This window comes from Natrix helvetica (genome assembly GCF_964273705.1).
Source record: "Natrix helvetica genome assembly, chromosome: 3".
NCBI lineage: Eukaryota > Metazoa > Chordata > Lepidosauria > Squamata > Natricidae > Natrix > Natrix helvetica.
In genome coordinates, this window is record NC_138549.1 from 82580603 (window position 1) to 82602781 (window position 22179).

Consider the following 22179-nt stretch of genomic DNA (forward strand, 5'->3'; position numbering starts at 1 on the left):
CCATTTGCTTTGAGGAATTTTCTAAGAACTATATTGGAGCCTCTCTTGACTTCACCCTGCTTACGCATCTCAATGTAAGGCAACTAAAAGGAGTCTGTTTTGACAAAGACCATGAAAAGATCCTTCTCCTACAACATAGACTGAGGCATCTCCAAAGTTGAAGAGCCTGCAATAACTGGTTTTGGGGGGTCCTGCTGCATTCATCAGAGGTAGTCAATCTGAAGCCTCTTCAGCACTCCCAAATGTAGTCTGAGAAAGCATGTCACAGCACTGCCTGGTCCACTCACCTTCAACTCCTATGTGGCTTCCTCTGGCACCCATGATCCATGGAAAGCTTTCTCTGACTTACATCAATATCCAAAGAATTTCCAGACTGGCCATTTTAAACAAAGTTCATCCTGCAGTTTGAGCTGAAGGCAGCCACCTCAAGGTTTTCTTGCAACGCGCAGTCCCAAAATCACCCAGCGAGTCCAGGGTGGAAACGCTGAGAGGAACTTTTTTCAAGCAGCGGGTTGAAGAGGCTTAAGGCCACCCAAATCACTTGACTGAGTCAAATCAAGTGGCTCCCTCACTTCAACAAAGCAAAGCAGGTCATCTCTAATAGCTCTAAGCACTTCCTTGAAGTGAATCTGAGTCATTCCACATAGTGACTACACTGGAAAAGGCAGAGCTGGATTTAATATATAATCTTCCTCCACAGCTCCAATAAAATAAATAAACCACCAGTTACAAAGAGGCAACATTCTTTATTACTTGCCTTCAGAACCAAGAGCCATACAGCTAGACACCCACACAGAATTAGATATATACAAGAATAAATAGTAGCAACTGTTGAACTCAGTGGAAATCTCAATAGGGATAACGCCTTCTCTTCCACCCAAGAGCTGGAAAATATCTTTAAAGGAGCATGAAAACACAGTATGTATTTCAACAAGTCAACTCTTTGACTTCCCCTTAGGAGCCCAGCTGGCTTCCAAAAATCTCATGCAGCAGTTTGTCGCATGTCATTTATTTACTTAACAAATTTATATGGTTGCTTGATCCTTCTTTGACTTCCTCCTTGTTTGTCTAGGCAAATCTTGTCTGTTTCTCTTCTTCTTCCTCAACTTCATCAGCCACGATCTTCTCCCAAGCAATACATATTCTCCCAGTTAAAATGTTCAGCTCCTTGTCTTTGGAGATTCTCGATTATGCAGATTATCCCCAAGGTGCTTTTCCGAAATGTCCAGCTCCTTGTACTCCACCTGTGCCAAACTACTAAAGCCTCTTGACTTTTCTTCTTTATGTCTTACTTATGAATAATCTTTTTTCTTAGTTTTAAACCGTGCACGTATTTGAACTTATCTGGCTCAGAGCGCATCCACCCTGCAGCCAGTACCCAGTTAAGCAGAAAGCAGCACCAGATAAGCAAGTCAAGAAAGAAGCAATACCCCAGTTAACTTATCATCAATGAAGAAACCAGACTCCCACTAAGACTGACAGGGCAAACTACAATAGATAAACTACTGTCAGTGTTTCAAGTAACGCATCTGCCAAAATCAGAACTCCAAGAGAGGTAGATTCCTCAAAGAACATGTTTGTTGGATAAATTGTATTGGCACAGCTAGTGAAAACCAACTCTAAAAGTTCCCGTGGGTTTTTCCCTAATTAAAAGAGAAAATATTTCCCTTCCCAAATGTCACCAGTCACATTGTCCAATGAAAGTAGCTGGCAGGCTGCTTGGTCACTCCTCTCCTCCTTCAACTGCCACCTGTTGGGATTACCTTGGTTCCCACAAGAAAACTTTTTGTTTTGACTGTTTGCTGATCTATCTACTTCCCCCCTCCCTTGACCTGCTCAGAGTTCATGGCGACTATGATGTAGCAAAAAATGGCATCAGTCAGGTTCACTTCAGAGTTGACAACTACAAGCAACTCCACTTTCCCTCACACTGATGTTATTTACCTTAATAAAGAAACACATGCAAGAAAATAATCAAGCTCATAGAACATCACAAACATCATATATGGTGAGATCTGCAGTTAAAATAGGGGGTGAAGTGAAGAGACTGGTGAGCTTAGAATCCCCCCAGGAGAGGAAGTGACAGATGCCAGACCCTCCTTAATACCCCTGAATATCTGTCTCTTCCCAAGAAAAAAGAACAATCGGGTAAGATTCTTGTAAATGGGCAAGCAATAATAAACTATTTGATCAGTTCACAGAGTCCTTATAGTTCCTTGCACCTGGCACATATTAATATTTGTATATTAACTCCTTATCTAACTATTGGAATACAGTAAAATTAATAAAAAAATAAAGCATTTAAACATTATAGTACATCTCTCCCCAATAATCAGGAATAAAAATCCCAGCCTCACTCCCCATCTGGCATTTGACTAATTTAGTCTAGCCCAATCAGAGTTCTGCATTCCATAAAGAAAATCTGATGCCTGGAGAAGGCCTTTCCTTTAAAGTGAACCAACCAGGTGACAGCTGAGAAACTTTGATAAGGAGAAGGAGCTAGCCAATCACATTCCTTTTGATACCAATACCTGAATCTGGCTCATAATTAAAAGAATGGAATGGTGCAAATATAAACAGGTTTATTCCAAAGCAAATTCTAGCATATTAAATGGGGAATAGTTTCACCTATATATGCTCAGGATTAGTATATTACTATTACTTATCAACCTATCTGCTAGACATAAGTAACAAACAAGTTACTACCTGCACTTAAAGAAAGGGAGAAAGGAAATTACAAGATTTTGTTAGAGAAAACTTCCAGCATTGGGTACATACGAAGTCTTCTATAAGAAAGCCATTCACACGGTAATGCTCATTTAGTGCGGATGAGCTCATTATGAATTTCTCACCACTTATTAATGACTTGCTCCACAATCTACATTAATTGACATTTTGAAAATACAGGGTTGGGGATTTCCACCACTAGCAGACTCTATGAGCAAAGGAACAACAAACTACATCACTGTCCTCTTCTTCACTTCAGTCAACAAGTAACACTTTGGGGGCAGGGGAGAGGATGTTGCCTGCACTCTCCTTTGTCTTCCTTTCTCTCTTCACAACAAAGAAGCAGTGCCACATGCCAAACAGTGTGAATGACACCCAACTCATTTCTCCCCGTAATGTGTGTCCAGCATCAGACTGATCTGCAAATTGATTTAGAGAAGAAGAAGAAGAAAAATTGAGTTGTACCACAAATGAGTTAGTAGATGGTATCTGGGCAAGCCTCACACATTTTTAGCTATTAACTCATCTCAATTCTATAAATTTAGAGCCATGGCAGGTGCTATGCTGGAGTCTCCCAAATTCATCAGTACCAGATTTAACACTATTCCTTTTTCAATAAAAAGGTCCCAAATCTTGCACTAACACAGACAAGACATTCTAACCAGACAATGAGAACCAAACCACAGTTGAAGAATATCCCATTGTGCCAACAAAATTTTCAGGAGAGATCTTAGTGTCATATTAAACAATTATGGCTGTAGATGTCATGTTGATACTATTTTGCTAAGTACTGGTCCATATTAAAAATCAAAGGCAGAAGGCAACTGGAGTTTCTTGATTAGAAGAACCAAGACTTCCTTCAGTTAGAAGACACTTCTTGAATGAAAAGCAAAACAAAAACAAGAAAGTCCAGTTGCCTTTTGGAAAAAACACCATTGGGGCCACCATGGCCTGTGTCAGGGTTCCAAGTAACACCCCCAACAAAAGAAAACTCCGAGGCTTGAAGTTCTCAAAGTTCCATTTTATTAGAGATATCATATTGACACATCTGGGAAAACCCGAATCTGAAAGCTTCCAGGTTTTCCTCACCCAAATGAAAGTCCAAGCCTCTGCCCAGTGTCCACATATCTATCACATGGCCCAATCAGAAACCGTTCCAACTGGAGATGCCTCCCAGTCAACACCACTCCAGGTGCAGGGCAAGATGTCCTTGACTCTCTGAGAAAGGAATGTTATTATGACTATATCTCTCTCATAGTCCATATAATCCAACCTCCCATTTTTCCACAGCATTGAATGTGGCAGACCTGAAGGCCCAATGCAAAAGTTGGCTTTTAGGCCTGACAACCTGTATGGTTGAGAATCTCCATAGACATCAAAGACGGCAGCATTCTGGAATCTAGGCCTTAACTTCACTATTTGACCTCACTATGGATGTGTCATAATTGCAATTTTTGGAAAAGAGAATCATGTGCAATGAATTGATCCTCCTAGAAACATCCAAGACAGCACAGTGGCCCTATTGTATTGATGTGGGGATTTCCAACAAGATTCACTAGTGAAAGGTTATTCTTCTACCCTGGCATAACCAGATCAGAAAGGAGTTGAGCTACAGGAAACCAACAGCCAACTAACAGTTACATCATGCCAGAAATATTGTAGCACAGATAGGTCTCTAGCAGCAACAGATTGTCCAAATGCTAAATTAAACAGACTTTTGATGTAATCTGTTGAAGCTCTTACTTTCTCTTTAGAATCAATGAGGAGAATTACATGTGTGAATATATAGGGGTAGGTGGGAATAAACATACTTTATCTATGACAGGTATAAAGCTAACATTTTTGACCAAGGGGGCCTTTTACCAGGTTCGCCTGGTATGTCAGTTGCTCCCCTTCCTGGATCAGGATGCTCTGTGCACAGTCACTCATGCCCTCGTCCTTTCTCACCTGGACTACTGCAATGCTCTCTACATGGGGCTGCCCTTGAAGAGCACCCGGAGGCTTCAGCTGGTCCAGAATGCGGCCGCACGGGTTGTCATGGGGGTACCTAGGTGCTCCCATGTTACACCCCTTTTAGGCGGCCTGCACTGGTTGCCGGTTGTTTTCCGGGTGTGATTTAAGGTATTAATTATGACCTTTAAAGTGCTCCATGGCTTAGGCCCAGGGTACCTGCGAGACCACCTACTGCCACCAGTAGCCTCCCACCGTCCAGGACGATCCCACAGAGTTGGCCTCCTCAGGGTGCTGTCGGCCAGACAATGTCGGCTGGTGACCCCCAGGGGGAGAGCCTTCTCTGTGGGAGCGCCTTCCCTCTGGAATGAGCTGCCCCGGAGCTTCGCATAATCCCTGACCTCCGGTCCTTCCGACGCGCCCTAAAAAGTTGGCTTTTCCAGCAAGCCAGCCTGGCCTGTTAATTTTAACTCATTTTTTATGTATTGTTCTATAAATTCGATTTGTTTTTGTTTGTTTTTTGGATATATATTTAATTTCTTTTTTAACTTTTCGGGATGTGTGTTTTTTAATGTTGTACGCAGCCCTGAGTCCTTTGGGAGAAGGGCGGCATATAAATCCAATAAAAACAAACAAAAACAAAACAAACATTGAAGGAGGTAATTCGATGAGATCTCTTGTCACTAACACGACAGCATGTTACAGAGATGGAGGGTTTACATTCAGTTATACAAATAGCTACCTGCCTTCTGAAATTAAAACAGAAATTCATCATTAAAAAAACAGGATTTAAACATGGCAATAACCTTCACTTTTCAGAGGCTTTTACTATGTCTTGTGTCTGTGTTACATTTTCAGTAAGTTTGCTTTTGGAGCAAATGATTTCCAAGTTCACTTAACACACACAGTTAATCATCAAGGCCTATGGACAATAATAGGGCTCATCTAAGTTATTGTACTAAGTCATATTAAATCATATCACATATAACTTAAGGAAACAGGCCAGAGGTGGGTTGCTCCTGGTTCGGCTGAATGTGGAATTCAGGCCTGGGTTGCAGAACCGGCAGCGACCCAGGCCTGCCACGCCCCCGAACTGGTTCCCTCGCTGCTATTGGGCTGCCGGCATTTTGGATTTTGGTGACTCCGCGTGCATAGTTCACTGTAAATTGTTCTGCGCATGCATGAAGAACAATTTACATTGAACAGTACACATGCTTGCAGGTTGCAAACCTGTAGTAAAACCAGCAGCAACCCACCCCTGAAACAGGCATGAGTCACCCACCATACGGACAAGCTACAGTTGAATAAACTACAATAACCCATGCATACCACTGTGAGTGGATTGGAAACAAGCCCACATTGTATCGTAGTGAGATGTGTGAATCTAGTCACAACAGTGGTGGGTTCCGGATTCCATTCCAACCCATACGGTTGGAATGGCCCCGGCATCACCCACATGCACATGTGCAGCATGTGCGCGGTGCACGTGCATGCGTCCTACCTGTCAGCAAGGCTTCCGCAAGCCTCCATGATACTCCAGCTGCTCAGAGGAGTGTTGCGCAGGTGTTGTGCGCCATGCACATGAGCGGAAGCACAGAAGCCTTAAAAGACAGGTAAGGAGCTCACGCGGGTGGGTGGATCCTCCGGAGCAACGTACCAGAACGGTATCCGTTGTTCCGGGCTGGCTCCGGTACACCTGTACCGGGGCGTACCACCTGCAACCCACCACTGAATCACAAGCATTATTAAACTCCATGTTATGAAGCAAGAAATAAAAACTGTTACCTTAAAGATCAATCCATATGTAGAGAAAGCTTATTTCAACATGAACAATTCATTTTACAGTCAATAACACTTCAGTTGCATTCTGAATGAAGATTTTGCAAAAATCAATGATTTAACATCTGCCGTTTCAGCATTGTCAATGTTGAACTGAGAAAATCTATATCTCAGACAGTTTGGAAGAAGGAACACAAAAAACACACAAGGATCAATAACAGGATTATTGATAGCTTCCAGGAGCTTGAGGTAATCCTTATATTCTAAGAAAACTATTCATGCAAGTTATGATATTGAATCTATTATCAACATTTTAAACTTATAATATTCAATTGAAGTCAGAACTTTTCTTGGTAAGGTTGATGGATAAACAATTAGAAAAAGAATCATGGATCATTTCAATATATGATTACTGCAGCAAGATTATTATATGCACAAAGATGGAAAGATTTAGTATTATCCACCATAAAGAAAGGGTTGGTGAACTGGTGGGGAAAAAATTAGATTTCACCACTGCCAAGACTGGTCTAGAATGGAAAGATGAACAGCACAATTTTGAGTCAACCCTCAGGGAAGAATCAAAAGGAAGTCCAACAATGTTAGTCCAATATAGCAACTTATATTAGGCAATGAAATAAAAGAAAGAACTTATTTCTCATTTTCTTCCCAATTAAACTTTACCAGTAAGAACTAAATATTTGACTCGGTTGCCATCGAGGATTTGGACAGGTTGCGTGGACGTCTGCGACCTACCACATGTTTATTGGACCCGTGTCCCTCCTGGCTTGTACTGGCATCCTGGGAGGTTACACGCGACTGGCTCCTGGGCCTAGTGAACGCTTCGTTGGGTGAGGGGCTCCTACCGACCGCCTTGAAAGAGGCGGTGGTGAGGCCCCTGCTCAAGAAGCCTTCCCTGGACCCAATGGACCTAGTCAATTATCGTCCAGTCTCCAACCTTCCTTTTTTAGCGAAGGTTGTAGAGAGTGTGGTAGCACAACAGTTCCCACGTCACCTGGAGGAGAATGATTATCTAGACCCGCGCCAGTCCGGCTTCCGACCCGGGCACAGCACGGAGACGGCCTTGGTCGCATTGGTCGATGATCTCTGGAGGGCCAGAGATAGGGGCTGTTCCTCTATCCTGGTCCTATTAGATCTCTCGGCGGCATTCGATACCATCGACCATGGTATCCTGTTGCACCGGCTGGAGGGGCTGGGAGTCAGGGGCACCGTTCTACAGTGGTTTGGCTCCTACCTCTCTCACCGGACGCAACGTGTGTTGGCAGGGGAGCAGAGATCGACCCGGAGGTCACTCACATGTGGGGTGCCTCAGGGGTCGGTGCTCTCGCCTCTCCTGTTCAACACATACATGAAACCGCTGGGCGAGATCATCCGTGGCTTTGGGGTGGGATATCATCTGTATGCTGATGATACTCAGCTATACATTTCCACCCCGAACCACCCCAATGAGGCCGTCGAAATGATGTCCCGGTGTTTGGAGGCCGTACGGGTCTGGATGGATGACAACCGACTAAAACTCAACCCTTCCAAGACGGAGTGGCTGTGGCTTCCGGCCTCCCGGTTCAACCAGTTGCTTCCATCTCTGGCCATCGGGGGCGTGCAACTGGCCCCCATGGAACAGGTGCGCAATTTGGGCATCCTCCTAGATGCCCGGCTGTCCATGGATGACCATGTAACAGCAGTGGCAAGGGGGGCGTTCCATCAGGTTCGCCTGATGCGCCAATTGCGCCCCTTATTGGACCGGGATGCCCTACGCACAGTCACCCATGCGCTAGTGACGTCTCGCCTGGACTACTGCAATGCTCTCTACATGGGGCTTCCCTTGAGATGCACTCGGAGACTGCAGTTGGTCCAGAACGCGGCCGCGCGGGTGATTATGGGGAGGACTAGATACTCCCCTGTAACACCTCTCCTGCGCGAGCTGCACTGGCTTCCTGTAGTCTACCGAGTGCATTTCAAGGTTTTGATTATGATCTTTAAAGCGCTTCATGGCACAGGGCCTAGTTACATGCAGGATCGCATCCTGCCCCATACATCCCTACGACCAATCCGCTCACACAGAGAGGGACTTCTTCGGGTGCCGTCCGCCAAACAGTGTCGGGGGGCGACACCCAGGAGCAGAGCCTTCTTTGTGATGGGCCCAGCCCTGTGGAATGACCTCCCCCGTGACATCAGGACTACTTCCGATCTCCGCTCCTTCCGTGTACAGCTGAAGACCCACCTCTTTCAATTATCTGGCCTGGCTCAACCGTAAATTTTTCTTACTCCTCCTGACAATTCTTTTAAATTTTAAAATTTTAAATTTAAATTGTGTTTTACAATTGGGGTATTTTAATGGTGACTTTTAATTGTCCAATGTGATGTAATTTGTTACCTCCTCCGTGCATGTATGTCCTGTATATATGTATGTTTATGTGTTGTATATGTCTTATATGCTCCATTGTACGCCGCCCCGAGTCCTGTCTGGAAAGGGAGCGGCTAATAAATTTAAATTTATTAATTTATTATTTATTATATTTATGCCTGGTTTTTTTTACTGTCTTCCTCCCAATTCTTTTTCCTTTAATATCATGTCTTTAAAATTACAATATTATCTTTGTATCTCTGTCTCTAATATTATTAGTTATTTTTATTAACTTATCTTGAAGCCTTCCCCCTACAGAATAAAGGGTTTTTAAATACATATGCTGATTAGATAAAGAATAAGGAATGTGCAAACACATCTTAGAGAAGAAACCTGACACAAGGGAAATAATGAAGAAATGGCAAAGACGTTGGACACACACAACCATTAGAATTCATCCCATCAGAACTTCTATACAAATAATCAAGGGAACCCAAAACAAACATAGATTGCATATGTGCATTTTGGGAAACATTATAGCCTATCTAACAACAATACAGAAAATGTATATCTTTAGAGAAACACAAAAATGTAACCTACAAGAAAGAATATTCCCAAAAGTCATATGGACTGTATAACTTGGAAGGAAATTCACAAGGCCTTTTGCAGACAGAAGATTATTTTCCTTATATTTAATAATAATTTTATTAAAATTATAGTTGTAACAATAAAAACAAATGCAAACTAAAAAGAAAAGAATAAAAAGAAAAATAGTGCAGAGAAGAAAAATGTACAAAACAAATGAAAAATAATATAGTTAGAACAAAAATAAATATATAAAGTAATGAGATTTTCTTCACCACAATAAATATAAATAATTTTAGTAACCTATCACCTTTTGTTAAAATAAAACAAGTGATCTATGATTCCTATATCCCATTTCTTATCTATAAACAAACCATAAACCCTCATCATTCAGTCCTTGTCAGCAAAAGTCCATTAAGGGTTACCAGAGACAGCAACATATCTCTTTTAGCCTTGATCAAATAAATCAATTTTATATTTCTTCCCATTACTTTTGAAAATATTGATCTTTGATCCATTCAAATTATGTCCTAAAATCTAATTTCTTTTCATGTTTTCTTTGTCCCTTCTCACAAAATTCTTCAAAGGTTTAACAAAGCTGTTTTTAAAACCCAATTTAGGAAAATTACCCAGGTAACACTTCTGGCTTGCTATTTGCATATTAATTCTAATAATTAATCTAATTATTAATCAACTAAGCTGGTTTCTTTTGTATGTTCACTGTAACATCTTTTTTCTGGGTCATTTTTGAATGACTTCTGCTATCATTTTTAAATTCATTTTCAGATCACTTTCAATCTTGTCAAGAAAAGCTTGTTCTTTTTCCATATAGACTTTTAAACACAATTTAAAGGGGCAGAGTCTTAAAATTAACTTCGGAGTCCAGTATTCAAAAATATTCTTTAATATGTGTAATGTTAAAATACTTTCCTTCATTCTCTATTTGTAAAATGACTTTAAGGGCTCTTCTTCTTTAATTCCTTCTAGTAATCTCTATTCCTTCTAGTTTCCTCTGGTGTCCAACCGTCAAAGCCCTGTTCTATCATAACAAAAGCATTTTCCCATGCGAAGGATTTTTACAAGCAATTCCAAAATCATATTTCAAATTCATCTGAATGTTTATTAATTTGTAACATTCTAAAACCAAAGTTTTAATTATCCTTTTGCAGTTTATTCCCCTCCTCCAATTAAGTCCTTAATCTAATATTTAAATTTTTATCACTAAGAGTTGAAGGAAACTCATATGCAATTTCAGACATGTCAGTCAAAAGGTTCCTAATAGCTAAGAAACAGTTAGCAAGCATTTTCTGAAATTAATTAGAAAAGGAAGTATGCAAACCCAGTGTTCTTTTAAAGGCACCAACCATGGTTTGAGCAAGCTAGCCATTCCCTCATCTTCCAGAGCTCTAATCCTGCCACACACCTCAAAGAACTATTGTATGGAGTATTTGTGAACAAACTCAAGTCTCCTCCATGTCCAGAGAGAAATTCAAAGAACTGGTCTACTCATTGGCTCTTCATTCAGCCACAGTTGTCAACTCTGCTCTTAGTGCAACGATCATCATTTTGTCACTTCTTCCCCAGAAGTCCCTAGATTAGTTAACATTTTAATGCATTCAATTTACATTTCACTTTTCTACTCCCATGGATACCAAGGGTGGTTAAATGAAGCAACTGATGCAGAAATGAGTTGAACATAATTTACACTCCATAAAATGAGAAAACCAATGAAAACCAACTGCACAGGCCATTCCGACTCATCTAAGCATCCCAAAGACCAGGATTCTAAAAGGATTCTTCAAGGGTCATACAGACCTAAGTATAAATCCATGCATATGCTCTCTCCAGCTGACTTTAATGTAGTTAGATGTCTCCAGCAAATGACCTTAGATTTGGAGTTTCATCTTCAGTCATTTCCCCTTGCTAAAGAATAAAGCTAAATATATGACAGGTTGAAGAGTGCAACAGATATTATACTATGAACTTCTGCAGTTCTAGATTTATAGCTGAAGTGACTGAAATGTTTCCCTTCACACACACCCTACCTGCTTCCTATTTCAATAATTATGATAGCTCATTTATTTATCAAAAACATGTTACCCCATGGTAATGCTAAAGGATACCTGGTGATTCATAAAGATAAACATAAACATAAAACATAAACATAAAAATATATTCAGAAACATCCACAATCAAAATAAGGGGGAAAAACCTGGAATATAAAAATGTATAAACAGAAAAGAGCCATGTGTATATATTTAGCGGTGAGTCAAAGCCCAGCTCTTTCTGGAAAGCTCAGTTTTGAATAGTTGCCAGTCAAAATAGAAGTGAACCTGTCATCTTTTGGGAGGCTGTTTTGTATGGTCCTATAGAAAATGTGGCACTAAGCCATGAAAGGTCAGTGCCAGTACTTTCAATTGCATCCAGAAGCATAATGGCAACCAGTGCAGGCTGCACAACACTTCCAAGTGGTCTTTAAAACCAGTAGAATAAATCACAGCTGTCAAAACAGTGGGTGATGAGTATGTGAATTACTGTAGTATGGTCTTCACCCTGCCGAAAGGGTTACAACTGATGGATCAATCAAAACTAGACAAAACCTCTCCAACAACAATCTCTAGCTGCTGTTCAAGTAGGAGCCCATGCAGAATCAAGATTCAAGCAAATCTGGGCCGTGCTAATGGCAAAATGTTGCACTCACAATCCCAGCAACCACGTGAAAGCTCTTGATGATTACTGTTCCCCAAAACAGAGTTTGCAACCCGAAATACCGATGCTGAATAACAACCCACCTAAGTAACAAGAAAGGAAAAGTAAAAAGCTTCACGTCCCTCTTACAATCCCAGAGTAGGCCTAAAAGTGCTCCTAGTCATTTTTTGTCTTTCTCCACTGATGTTCTTGGCATCGCTTTCTCATGCTTCATCTGCCAGAGGTCTTGAGTAAAACAAGGAGTCATCCAGGATCAGTGGATAGAAAGGCTGTTCAAGATCACTGTTGTCAAGAGGTCAACTCACACTTCAATAATATTTTTAATTTCCCAATTAGCAAATATTCCACACCCTTCTTCATGCAAACTCTAAGAAAATGGATCATCTTCTGATAAAAATCTAACCCAACCAACCACCCTATCATTAAAGGCAAATAATCACTCTATCAGGAATATATATTTTAGCAAAATGAACCAGAAGGAGAAAATGTTCAGAAATAAGTCTCAGTTCTCAGCCATAACCCTAGTTAATAATAATAACCCTCTAGTGTGGAACAAAGAAAAGATTTTGATCCTAACACCGCTGCAAGCTTCAGTTAAATAAATTACTTTTCTAAATTTTGGGTTCAACTTTTCCCCCACTATTTGGGAAGCTATACTATAGATGTTGTCAGTGTTTCAATATAGCAATCTTATGTCTGTTATATTAAAGCAATTTGGTGTAGCCGTTAAGACACCTGGCCAGAAACCATGAACCAGTGAGTTCTAGTTCCACCTTAGACAAAAAGCCACCTGTGTGGTGAGGGGCAAATAGCATGAGTTTTGTTATTTGTTAACTAATATAGTTACTTTGTATTTTAATCTGATTTATATTCTTTCTTTTAAAGTGATATTCAAGATTTATTAGCTTTTAACATTCCTAAACTAATAAACAAGCTGGAGACTAGTTCCTGATAAGAAAAGTTCGTTAGTACAAATTGGGGTCTGGCTTATCTCTTGCGAACCCTAAACAACCTTTTTCCTTACAACTTATTCCCCTTCAGACCTCATTTTAATAAACATGTATGCTATTATCCTGTCCAATCAACTTTCCTCTTTCAAATTTCTTTGTTATGTTAACAATGAATGGGCATGCAAGCTAAAGATTGGGGTTCTCTCTTTGAATGAGGAATCCCTTTTGTCTCAGTATTCTGATAAATTGTAATAAAATGATCTTCCTGTCTCGGTTTGTCTCTTTGGAAAATATGAACATTGAGGCATGAGCCTGAAAAAGCCATATTTGACCATCAGCGGTCAGGAGCCAGTCACTCTTTCTGAGCTCTAGGAAGTAAGCAATGGCAAACCACTTCTGAAATCTTGCCAAGAAAACTGCAGGGACTTGTCCAGGCAATTGCCAGGGGTTAAGAATGGATGAAAGCATATGCCCGCCCACCCAAAAAAATCCTCTTATATGCGATGAAGTAATATATAGTCATGTAGTTACTCCCTGCTTGAGAGGATAATTGTGTGCAATGAACCTGTTCTTTTTCTCCATCCCTGATGCACGAAGGGCTGTTTCATCGTGACGGAGACTGAAGTGGCTTGCCGTCTGTCATGCCAGTAGATTATGAGGTTGGGAAACAAGGTCATGAATCACAGTCGCAATCCTGATAAATGAGCAAGTGGCCACATCAAGCTGACAACAAATAAATAAATAAAAGGAGGCAATTGCATGGTTTTATCCTAGTTTGTATTCTCTGAGGATTCCTCGCTCATTTGCCGCTAAACTGGTATTCCTGCGGCCTGCCAAATAACTCATTTCAATTAGCATACATTTACATACATTCGGAGAAATTGGAGAGACTGGCTTGCCTGCTTAGGATTGTTGCCAGCAGAGAGACTCCTTTTAGGTTTCCTGGCTGGTGATGGGATCAAGGGCTTTATTCAATAGTAAATCAAGGTGTTTTACTTCCAAGCAAAACAACTAGTGGATTCTAATGAGTCGGTCATGAATAAAGGAAGTCAAAGGGTGCCAGTTTGCACAAAATCTGTAGCAAGTTATGCCTATGAACAAAATGACTGTTATCACCAAAGACCAAGAAAAAAGGCAATCTGCAGTAAAAAGCTAAATGAAACCAAAGATTATAGGTTGCATGCCCATAGAAGCCAAAAGAAGCTTTCCTGCATTGTTCAGTTTAAAAAACCTCTCTCCACACAAATTTCACAAAAAGTAGAATGATAAGGTTCAGTGAAGAGAAAAAAAAAACTTGATCCTGAAATGAAGTAGGAAGCCGAAATGGATTCTAGGAACTTAAAATGCCAAATCACATGGTTGAGCCTGCAAATTGCAAAGGAAAATACTCACTTAGCAGGAAACAAAAGCAGTGATCTTCAGAGAATAAAGCACATGACCAAAACTACTTCTCTTACTTCAAAAGAAAAAAAGAAGCAGCAAAATATGCAGTTTTATAAACACACAAACAAACACTATGTAAAAGATGCCCCTGCATTTTAAGTGTTGTACTTTGAATATCACTTTTTAAAAATCTTATTTTACAGGATTAATTTCCCAAATAGAATAGAACAGAACAGAACAGAACAGAATAGAAAAGAAAAGAAAAAATTTTTGTTGGCCAAGGAATTTGTCTCCAGTGCATAAGCTCTCTGTGTACATACAAGCAAGTGATAAATAGAATAGAATAACTGAGTTGGAAAAGACCTTGGAGGTCTTCTAATCCAACCCCCTGCCTAGGCAGGAAACCCTATACCATTTCAGACAAATGGATATCCAACATCTTCTTTAAACGTCCAGGGTTGGAGCATTCACAACTTCTGGAGGCAAGTTGTTCCACTGATTAATTGTTCTAACTGTCAGGAAATTTCTCCTCAGTCCTAAGTTGCTTCTCTTCTTGATTAGTTTCCACCCATTGCTTCTTGTTCTACCCTCAGGTGCCTTGGAGAATAGTTTGACTCCCTCTTCTTTGTGGCAACCTCTGAGATATTGGAACATCATGTCTCCCCTAGTCCTTCTTTTCATTAAACTAGACATACCCAGTTCCTGCAACCATTCTTCATATGTTTTAGCCTCCAGTCCCCTAATCATCTTTGTTGCTCTTCTCTGCACTCTTTCTAGAGTCTCCACATCTTTTCTACATTGTGACAACCAAAACTGAATGCAGTATTCCAAGTGAGGCCTTACCAAAGCATTATAAAGTGGTATTAACACTTCACGTGATCTTGATTCTATCCCTCTGTTTATGCAGCCCAGAACTGTGTTGGCTTTTTTGACAGCTGCTGCACACTGCTGGCTCATATTTAAATGGTTTTCCACTAGGATTCTAAGATCCCTCTCACAGTTACTACTATTGAGCAAGATACCACATATACTGTACCTGTGCATTTTGTTTTTCTTGCCTAAATGTAGAACGTTACTTTTTTCACCATTGAATTTCATTTTGTTAGATAGTGCCCAATGTTCAAGTTTGTCAAGATCCTTCTGTATCTTAAGCCTGTCTTCTGGAGTGTTGGCTATTCCTGCCAGCTTGGTGTCATCTGCAAATTTGATGAGTTCCCCATTTATCCCCTCATCCAAATCATTGATGAATATGTTGAAGAGTACTGGGCCTAAAACAGAGCCTTGGGGTACTCCACTACATACTTCCCTCCATGTAGACGCAGTTCCATTGAGGATTTCACATTGAGTGTGGTTGGTCAGTCAGTAATGAATCCATCTGGTGGTGATGCTGTCTAACCCACATTCTTCTACTTTATGTAGTAGTAGGTTATGGTCTACCTTATCAAATGCCTTACTGAAGTCCAAGTAAATTCATGATGTCCAAGTAAATTCATAACTCGTGATCATAATCATGATCATAATCATAAAACATAATCATCATAAATCATAAGATATAAACTCAGTGATGGTCATGGGATACTAAATAAGCAAACAACATAAATCATAATAGGATACTGAATGAAGGCAATTAACATAAATCATTAGATTCAACCAACAAAGATGAAAAGATGAGGATAATAGGTAATACAGCCCATCTAGGTGGTTGGACATCCTAGGGCCATGATGGCAAACCTATGGCACACGTGCCAGAGGTGGCACACAGAGCACTCTCTGTGGGCATGTGCACCATTGCCAGCTACTTTTCCAGGTTCTGCTGTGCGCATGTTTTTGATGTTAGGTGTCCACTTTAAGTCCTGAGATATTATAGAACCTAGAAGCTCTATTGCTGCTACTGTGTTGTCTAGTATTATAAGAGGTGTTGAATAAAAGGGCTTCTCCTAAAATCTACTATCATCTCACCACAGGGTGCAGCCAGAACATTAAAACTTCAAAAGGAATGGAAAGAGGGAAATTTCTAAATTGCATGTTCTCACTTGTGTTTTATTTAGTGTGGAACTCAGAATATCATGGCATTTGGTTTGAGACTTCCTAACAGACCCTCATTCCTTATACATTGTCCCTTTCCTATGGAAGCACAACTCTTTTATTATTCATTTTTATATAAAATGCAGTTCGGTACAGCTCAGTCTTTGGGGCTTTAAAACCAGCTTTTAAAGATCTGATTTGTGCAGGTGCTTTATGGCATGAAGCGCTAGGCAACTTTTTAAACGCTTCTACTCCTTTAATCAAAAGATTGATTTTTTTTCATTGAATTGCTTTCAAAAGTCTCCCCAGCTGTTTGTTTCCCAACATTTTTGGTTTGAAAGAATAAAATAAAAGAATAAAAGAGATGGGGAGGGGGGAACCCACTTGAAATATCTACTGATATCAATACCATTTGTTTTTTGTCATTTTCTTTCAGAAAAAAACATAAAGGAATAGGGGGAGCAGGAACCTTTCTGAAATCACCTTGAATGGTGATCCCAAATCAGATTATAGCCCAATTCACTTACTTTAGTGTAAAATCAACACAGAGCTAATAGGGTAGTCGGTATATCAAAGCAGAGAGATATTAAGATTCTTGTTTCTTTGAGCCAAATGATTATAGATTTAACATGCTGCCAAGTTTTAAAGATATTTGACAAAGCATTTTGAGACTGAGTAAAGCAGAGTTCCAGATTTCATTCCAAAGAAGACCGTATCTCAAATAACAGAATTATGGCAAGCCACAGATTCTCGTGCAGTTGTAAACCAATCATTCATTTTTTTTCCTATTTCCATTATTCTTCCTGCCAGTCTTTAAAATAGATCTGCGGATTTAATGGTCCGCAAGCTACATCCAGACCTTTGACTATCCCTATCCCCCCCCCCCACATGAGAAATTAGAAATCAATTGTAATTAAGTGTACATCATACGATTGCAACACAACTGCATTGCATTTATTTTTGAGGTGACTGCTTGTTTATCAAATTTACATATGCCTACAAGGGTCGCAGTGGCTCAGTGGCTAAAATGCTGAGCTTGTCGATCAGAAAGGTTGGCAGTTTGGCAGTTTGAATCCCTAGTGCCACGTAACAGAGTGAGCTCCCATTACTTGTCCCCGCTTCTGCCAACCTAGCAGTTCGAAAGTAAAAAAATGCAAGTAGAAAAATAGGAACCACCTTTAGTGGGAAGGTAACAGCGTTCCGTGTGCCTTCAGCATTTAGTCATGCTGGTTACATGACTATAGAGACATCTTTGGACAGCGCTGGCTCTTCAGCTTTGAAACAGAGATTAGCACCGCCCCCTAGAGTCGGGAATGAGTAGCACATATGTGCAAAGGGAACCTTTACCTTTGTCTTTATTCAGTACATACCTACACCCCTTCACAGTCCTGTTGGTTTGGCCCTCCACAACAGTCCAAGTTTCTCATGTGGCCAGTTGGGAAAATTAATTGCCCACCCCTGCTTTAAAAGAACAAAGAAGAAGCAGAGTCCCAGAGAACAAAATAAAATCCATATGACCTCTTCTCTGATTATTGGATAGAGGGAGAAAGAGAGCTTCTTATCATAGATGATGTTATGTTTAAGGGACTTTCCCCAAAGAACCATTTATTGCTTCATTCACACCCACCCACCCACACCCACACATACACACCAGGCAATCCAATTCAAGGCACATGTTTATTTTATGCTCTGTCATTTTGATTATGAGGATAAGATTTCAATAGTTAATCACTTTCTCTCCATTTGGCCTTGCCACATAAGTTATGTGATTAAGCTTTTGAAATTCTCAACCAAATAACCTACTTGGGATAATTAAAGGCTGACTTCCCTCCTGTCACTAACTCTCTTATTTACAGGCATGGTGTGTATCATGATTGCAAACATTTAGTGCAGCTAACAAGCCATTTGTCTTTTACAAAGTTACATTATATTCTGGTTAGTAACTAGACAGGCAAAAGCTTTCAGTAGCTGCAATGGGTTTGCGGGAAAGAATTGGCTGTGACTTTATTCACAATTCCAAAAATCCATTTTTTTAATATGAAAGTAGGGCTGCCAGCTGTGTTATTAGTCCTGCTCCCATGTCTTTATTTACTATCTGATGGGCAGGTATTCAACAAGAGAATCTCCTCCAACCATGTACATAAAGAGCCCCAGAAAAAAATTAAGGAAAAAAAATTAGCATACAAATGTATGACAATAACGCTCTTTTAACGTGCTGTGTTAAAGCTGAATTATGTAGGAAAAGTTGAACAGCTTCCAAGGAGTAAAATGAGCTGTGTTTAGATACACTTGCTATTTCTTAATAAGTGTTTCTTTTTTTAATAAAAAATAGGATGATGATACATTTGCTGCAGTCTAATGATTTTATATGTTAATTCTTTTTCCTTTTTATTTTCTAAATTCAACTACACCAGCAGCCTGTCCATTATAAGCTGGTAAAGCTTCAGCAAAGGCCTGGTAAAGTCTTTCAAAGGTGAAGTTATGACCACAGACCTTATCTAGCTTGGAAAGCTGCCATGTAAATATTTTCCAAACGCAGTGCTGTGCAAGGAAAGAATTGGCACAGAGTCTCTGAGATTCATGGGCAGATCTTCACACTCCTGAAATGAACGAACAAACAAACAAATGAATTGTTTCCTGCAAAAGCCCACTTCCCTTTCGCTCCTCTTTTATTTCCTATGGGAGGGGCCATTCACTGTCTACCTGTGGCTTTACTGCCAAGTCGACCCTGATTTCTTAGCTGTTCTTTTCTTCTGGCAGCTCTGTGCATGTGCACACTGGGAACAGGCTCCAGCTGTTCCTCTGCCTCACTGCTGAGAACTGCCAGACGGCCAACCCCATCTCTGCCTCTGATGCAGAGCCCTCGTCCGAGCCTTCCCCAGCTTCCAGGACTGGCCCTTGCTGTTCCCCAACCTCCTCACTTTCCGCTGGCAGGCCACAACACTGAGTATATCCAATCACAGACTTGCACAACAGGATAAGAAAAGAAAAATTAGCTAAAACCAGCTTAAATTATTCACCATACAATACCTCTCCATACTTTTCTATCTACCCATAATATCCCTGCTTCTATCATGTCCATAAATTGCTTTATTCACCACCTTTTGTTCTTTAAAGGTCATCCCAATTATCTTCCTGAAGTTCATATGAATTCCAATCAATCATAATTTTTTTGATCTTCCTCTTCCCTTCAATCCATTCACTCTTCCTCTGTACATTTGTTGTGCAATTTGACTCTCATTCCTTGTGATCAAATCCTCGAGATGTATTTTCTTTCAATGAGACATTCATTTTTGTATCAACAATTCTGAAGACCAAAAGACACGAAATGATTATTATGTGATACAAAACCAGTGATATTTTTTGCAGCATTTTTATTTATTTATTTGCTTGTTTTATTAATCAAATTTGTATGGCCACCCATCTCAAAGAAAGTGACTCTGGGTGGTATACAGCAATCTGATAAAACAAGTGATGTATAAAATAATCATTATCTGCAACCATTATAAAATTATTATTTAAAAAGTATTAAAAACTATGGAGACAGAATTAAGCAGAAAAATAAAATAAGATATGGAGGGATGTTAATAATTGTTGGAAGAAATACCCTTCTGGGTTCCGTTCCAAGTGGGGGAAAAGACACTGGATTCATGGAAGTTGCTTGGAAAGAGGTTTTATTGATGGTGGACAGGACCACATGGTTTGAGGTATTGGGGGAAAAGGGGGTCACACACCTTGAAGATCTTGAAGTAAAAATGAGGAGAGATGCTGAGAGAGCCTGAATTTTATACGCTCTCTTGGGTCCCTCCTTAGAGTTTCCTGTTCCTGTCCAAGATATGTATCCCATTGGCTGTCAGACTCCCAGTGGCGGGGTCTTAGCTAACTTTGTAGACTGTCTGTGTCCCAGGCTTGGGTGATGCAATCTCCCCAGGTGCCATGCGGTGAGATCTGTTGCTAGATGGGTAGAATGCTAATCCTACCATGTCCTGAGGGCCATGCCCTGGAGCTGAAGTGGAGGAAAGGGAGCTGCAGGAAGCTGCTTTTGCCTTTAAAACATGTTTCTCCTTTTCTCATCCAGAGAAATATAATATTCTGCCTTTTAATATTTCCTAGGATATTTCATTTTTCTAGTAGAGGGGTGAGTGCTAACTTCCTTCATAATAATGGCGCCATCTTGCAAGTTCACTCATCTCCTGGAATCCCCAGGCCTGCTGACAGAACCAGGTATGAAGGGACCTCCAAAGATTCAGGAGTGATGAGGCCAATTTTTGCATCAATCATTCTCTTGCATGTCTTGTTTCACCATCCATAGTTTTTTTTTTCACTTCATTCACTTCTTCATTTAGTTTTTCATTTCATTTCACTTCAGTTTTTCACCATGTATCTTTTTTTAACCTTCTCTTATCATAACTCACACATTCTTTACACTCTATTCCACATCTTTTTAGATCCATTTTCATTCATTCTGTTGGGAGATTAATCTAACACTATTTCATAATAGGGCTTCTTGCCTTCTCTCTTTCTAAAGTCATTCTCCTTTCACTTTTTTCCTTCTATTTCATGATAGTTCTTTTTTTTTCCATAGATGCACTTCTGACATGTTAATCGATGCTCTTCACCATTTCTTGTTCTTACATTTCAAATTAATCTTCCATGGATCATCAGACAAGCCCATAAATATTTATGTCTACTCCTATTGTGGTTTTGGCCAACCACACAAGGCTTTGTAGTAAGATAAAGAAGGAATAGACTAAGTTACCACTATTATTCATACCTGTGCCACATACAACATTTTTTGCAAATAGTAAGGTGTTCTGACCCCCCTCTTCCCCCGCCAACACAGACACATTCCGAGCCAAAGATACTTCACGAGGTTTATTGTATAGACAGACAGATCCTTGGCAGCAATCCAACACGACTAGACCTTCAGAACCCTCTGGCACTGATACGCAATAGCAGCTATCCAGCCTGCCACGCTCACAAGACTGTATTCCCACAATAGTTCCTGCGTTGACTTCTGCAAAAAGGCGTGTCCACAAGCAGTCTTTTTATAGTCTGGAGAGGAGTCTAATTATCAGCAGCTGAGAGCAATTACCTCCGGTAACTGCGCAATTGCTCCTGATGCCGCTTAGCGCGCCGGTAACGAGCATTCAATAACTCACTGCTGATGCCTGACTTGCTGTCCCGTGACTCCTCCCCACTGCTCCAAGGCATGACATCAGGAGCACCCTCCCTTTGGCTTTCACCACTGCTCCATGCCTCAGGCGCCTCCTGGTGGCCGACCAACCTCTCTGATCCCTGCTCGGAGTCAGAACCCTGCCCAGGATCCTCCACATCCTCCCAAGCCGACTCATAGGGACCCTCGCTGTCAGAGTCTGGTGGCAGTTCCAACGGCTCCTGCCAGGCCACAACAGTAATGACTATCCCATTCAGTTTTAGCATGCTTTGACTACAAACCTCCAAGCATATGGATGTTGATTCTATTAGATATTTATAGAATATTTCCCCAATAGAATAGAATATTTCCCCAAGGCTGTTCTTCCAAAGAAAAGAAAAGAAAATCCTCATAAGAATTAAACAGGAAGCCTTTCACGTCTTTTCTCCGCTAAAACAGTCGCTGGTGTAGCCTAGGGAAACTATGTTTCATTCATAAGATATAATGTTGCCCATTCATAAAACCAGAATCCCATTCAGAAAATACTAAGTAGC

At 40.5% G+C, this 22179-nt stretch overlaps 2 long non-coding RNA genes across 4 annotated transcripts in view; both read right to left on the reverse strand.

Annotated features, from left to right (window-relative positions):
• The window catches only part of LOC309388716, a 48237-nt gene extending 47786 nt beyond the window's left edge, over positions 1–451 (reverse strand). Inside the window, exon 1 of the long non-coding RNA XR_014174830.1 lies at positions 288–451. This is a non-coding gene — a long non-coding RNA (uncharacterized lncRNA). The remainder of the gene's footprint in view (positions 1–287) is intronic.
• LOC309389992 overlaps positions 1–22179 on the reverse strand; it is a 944060-nt gene that overhangs the window by 830084 nt on the left and 91797 nt on the right. The gene's annotated exons all lie outside the window — the stretch shown is intronic.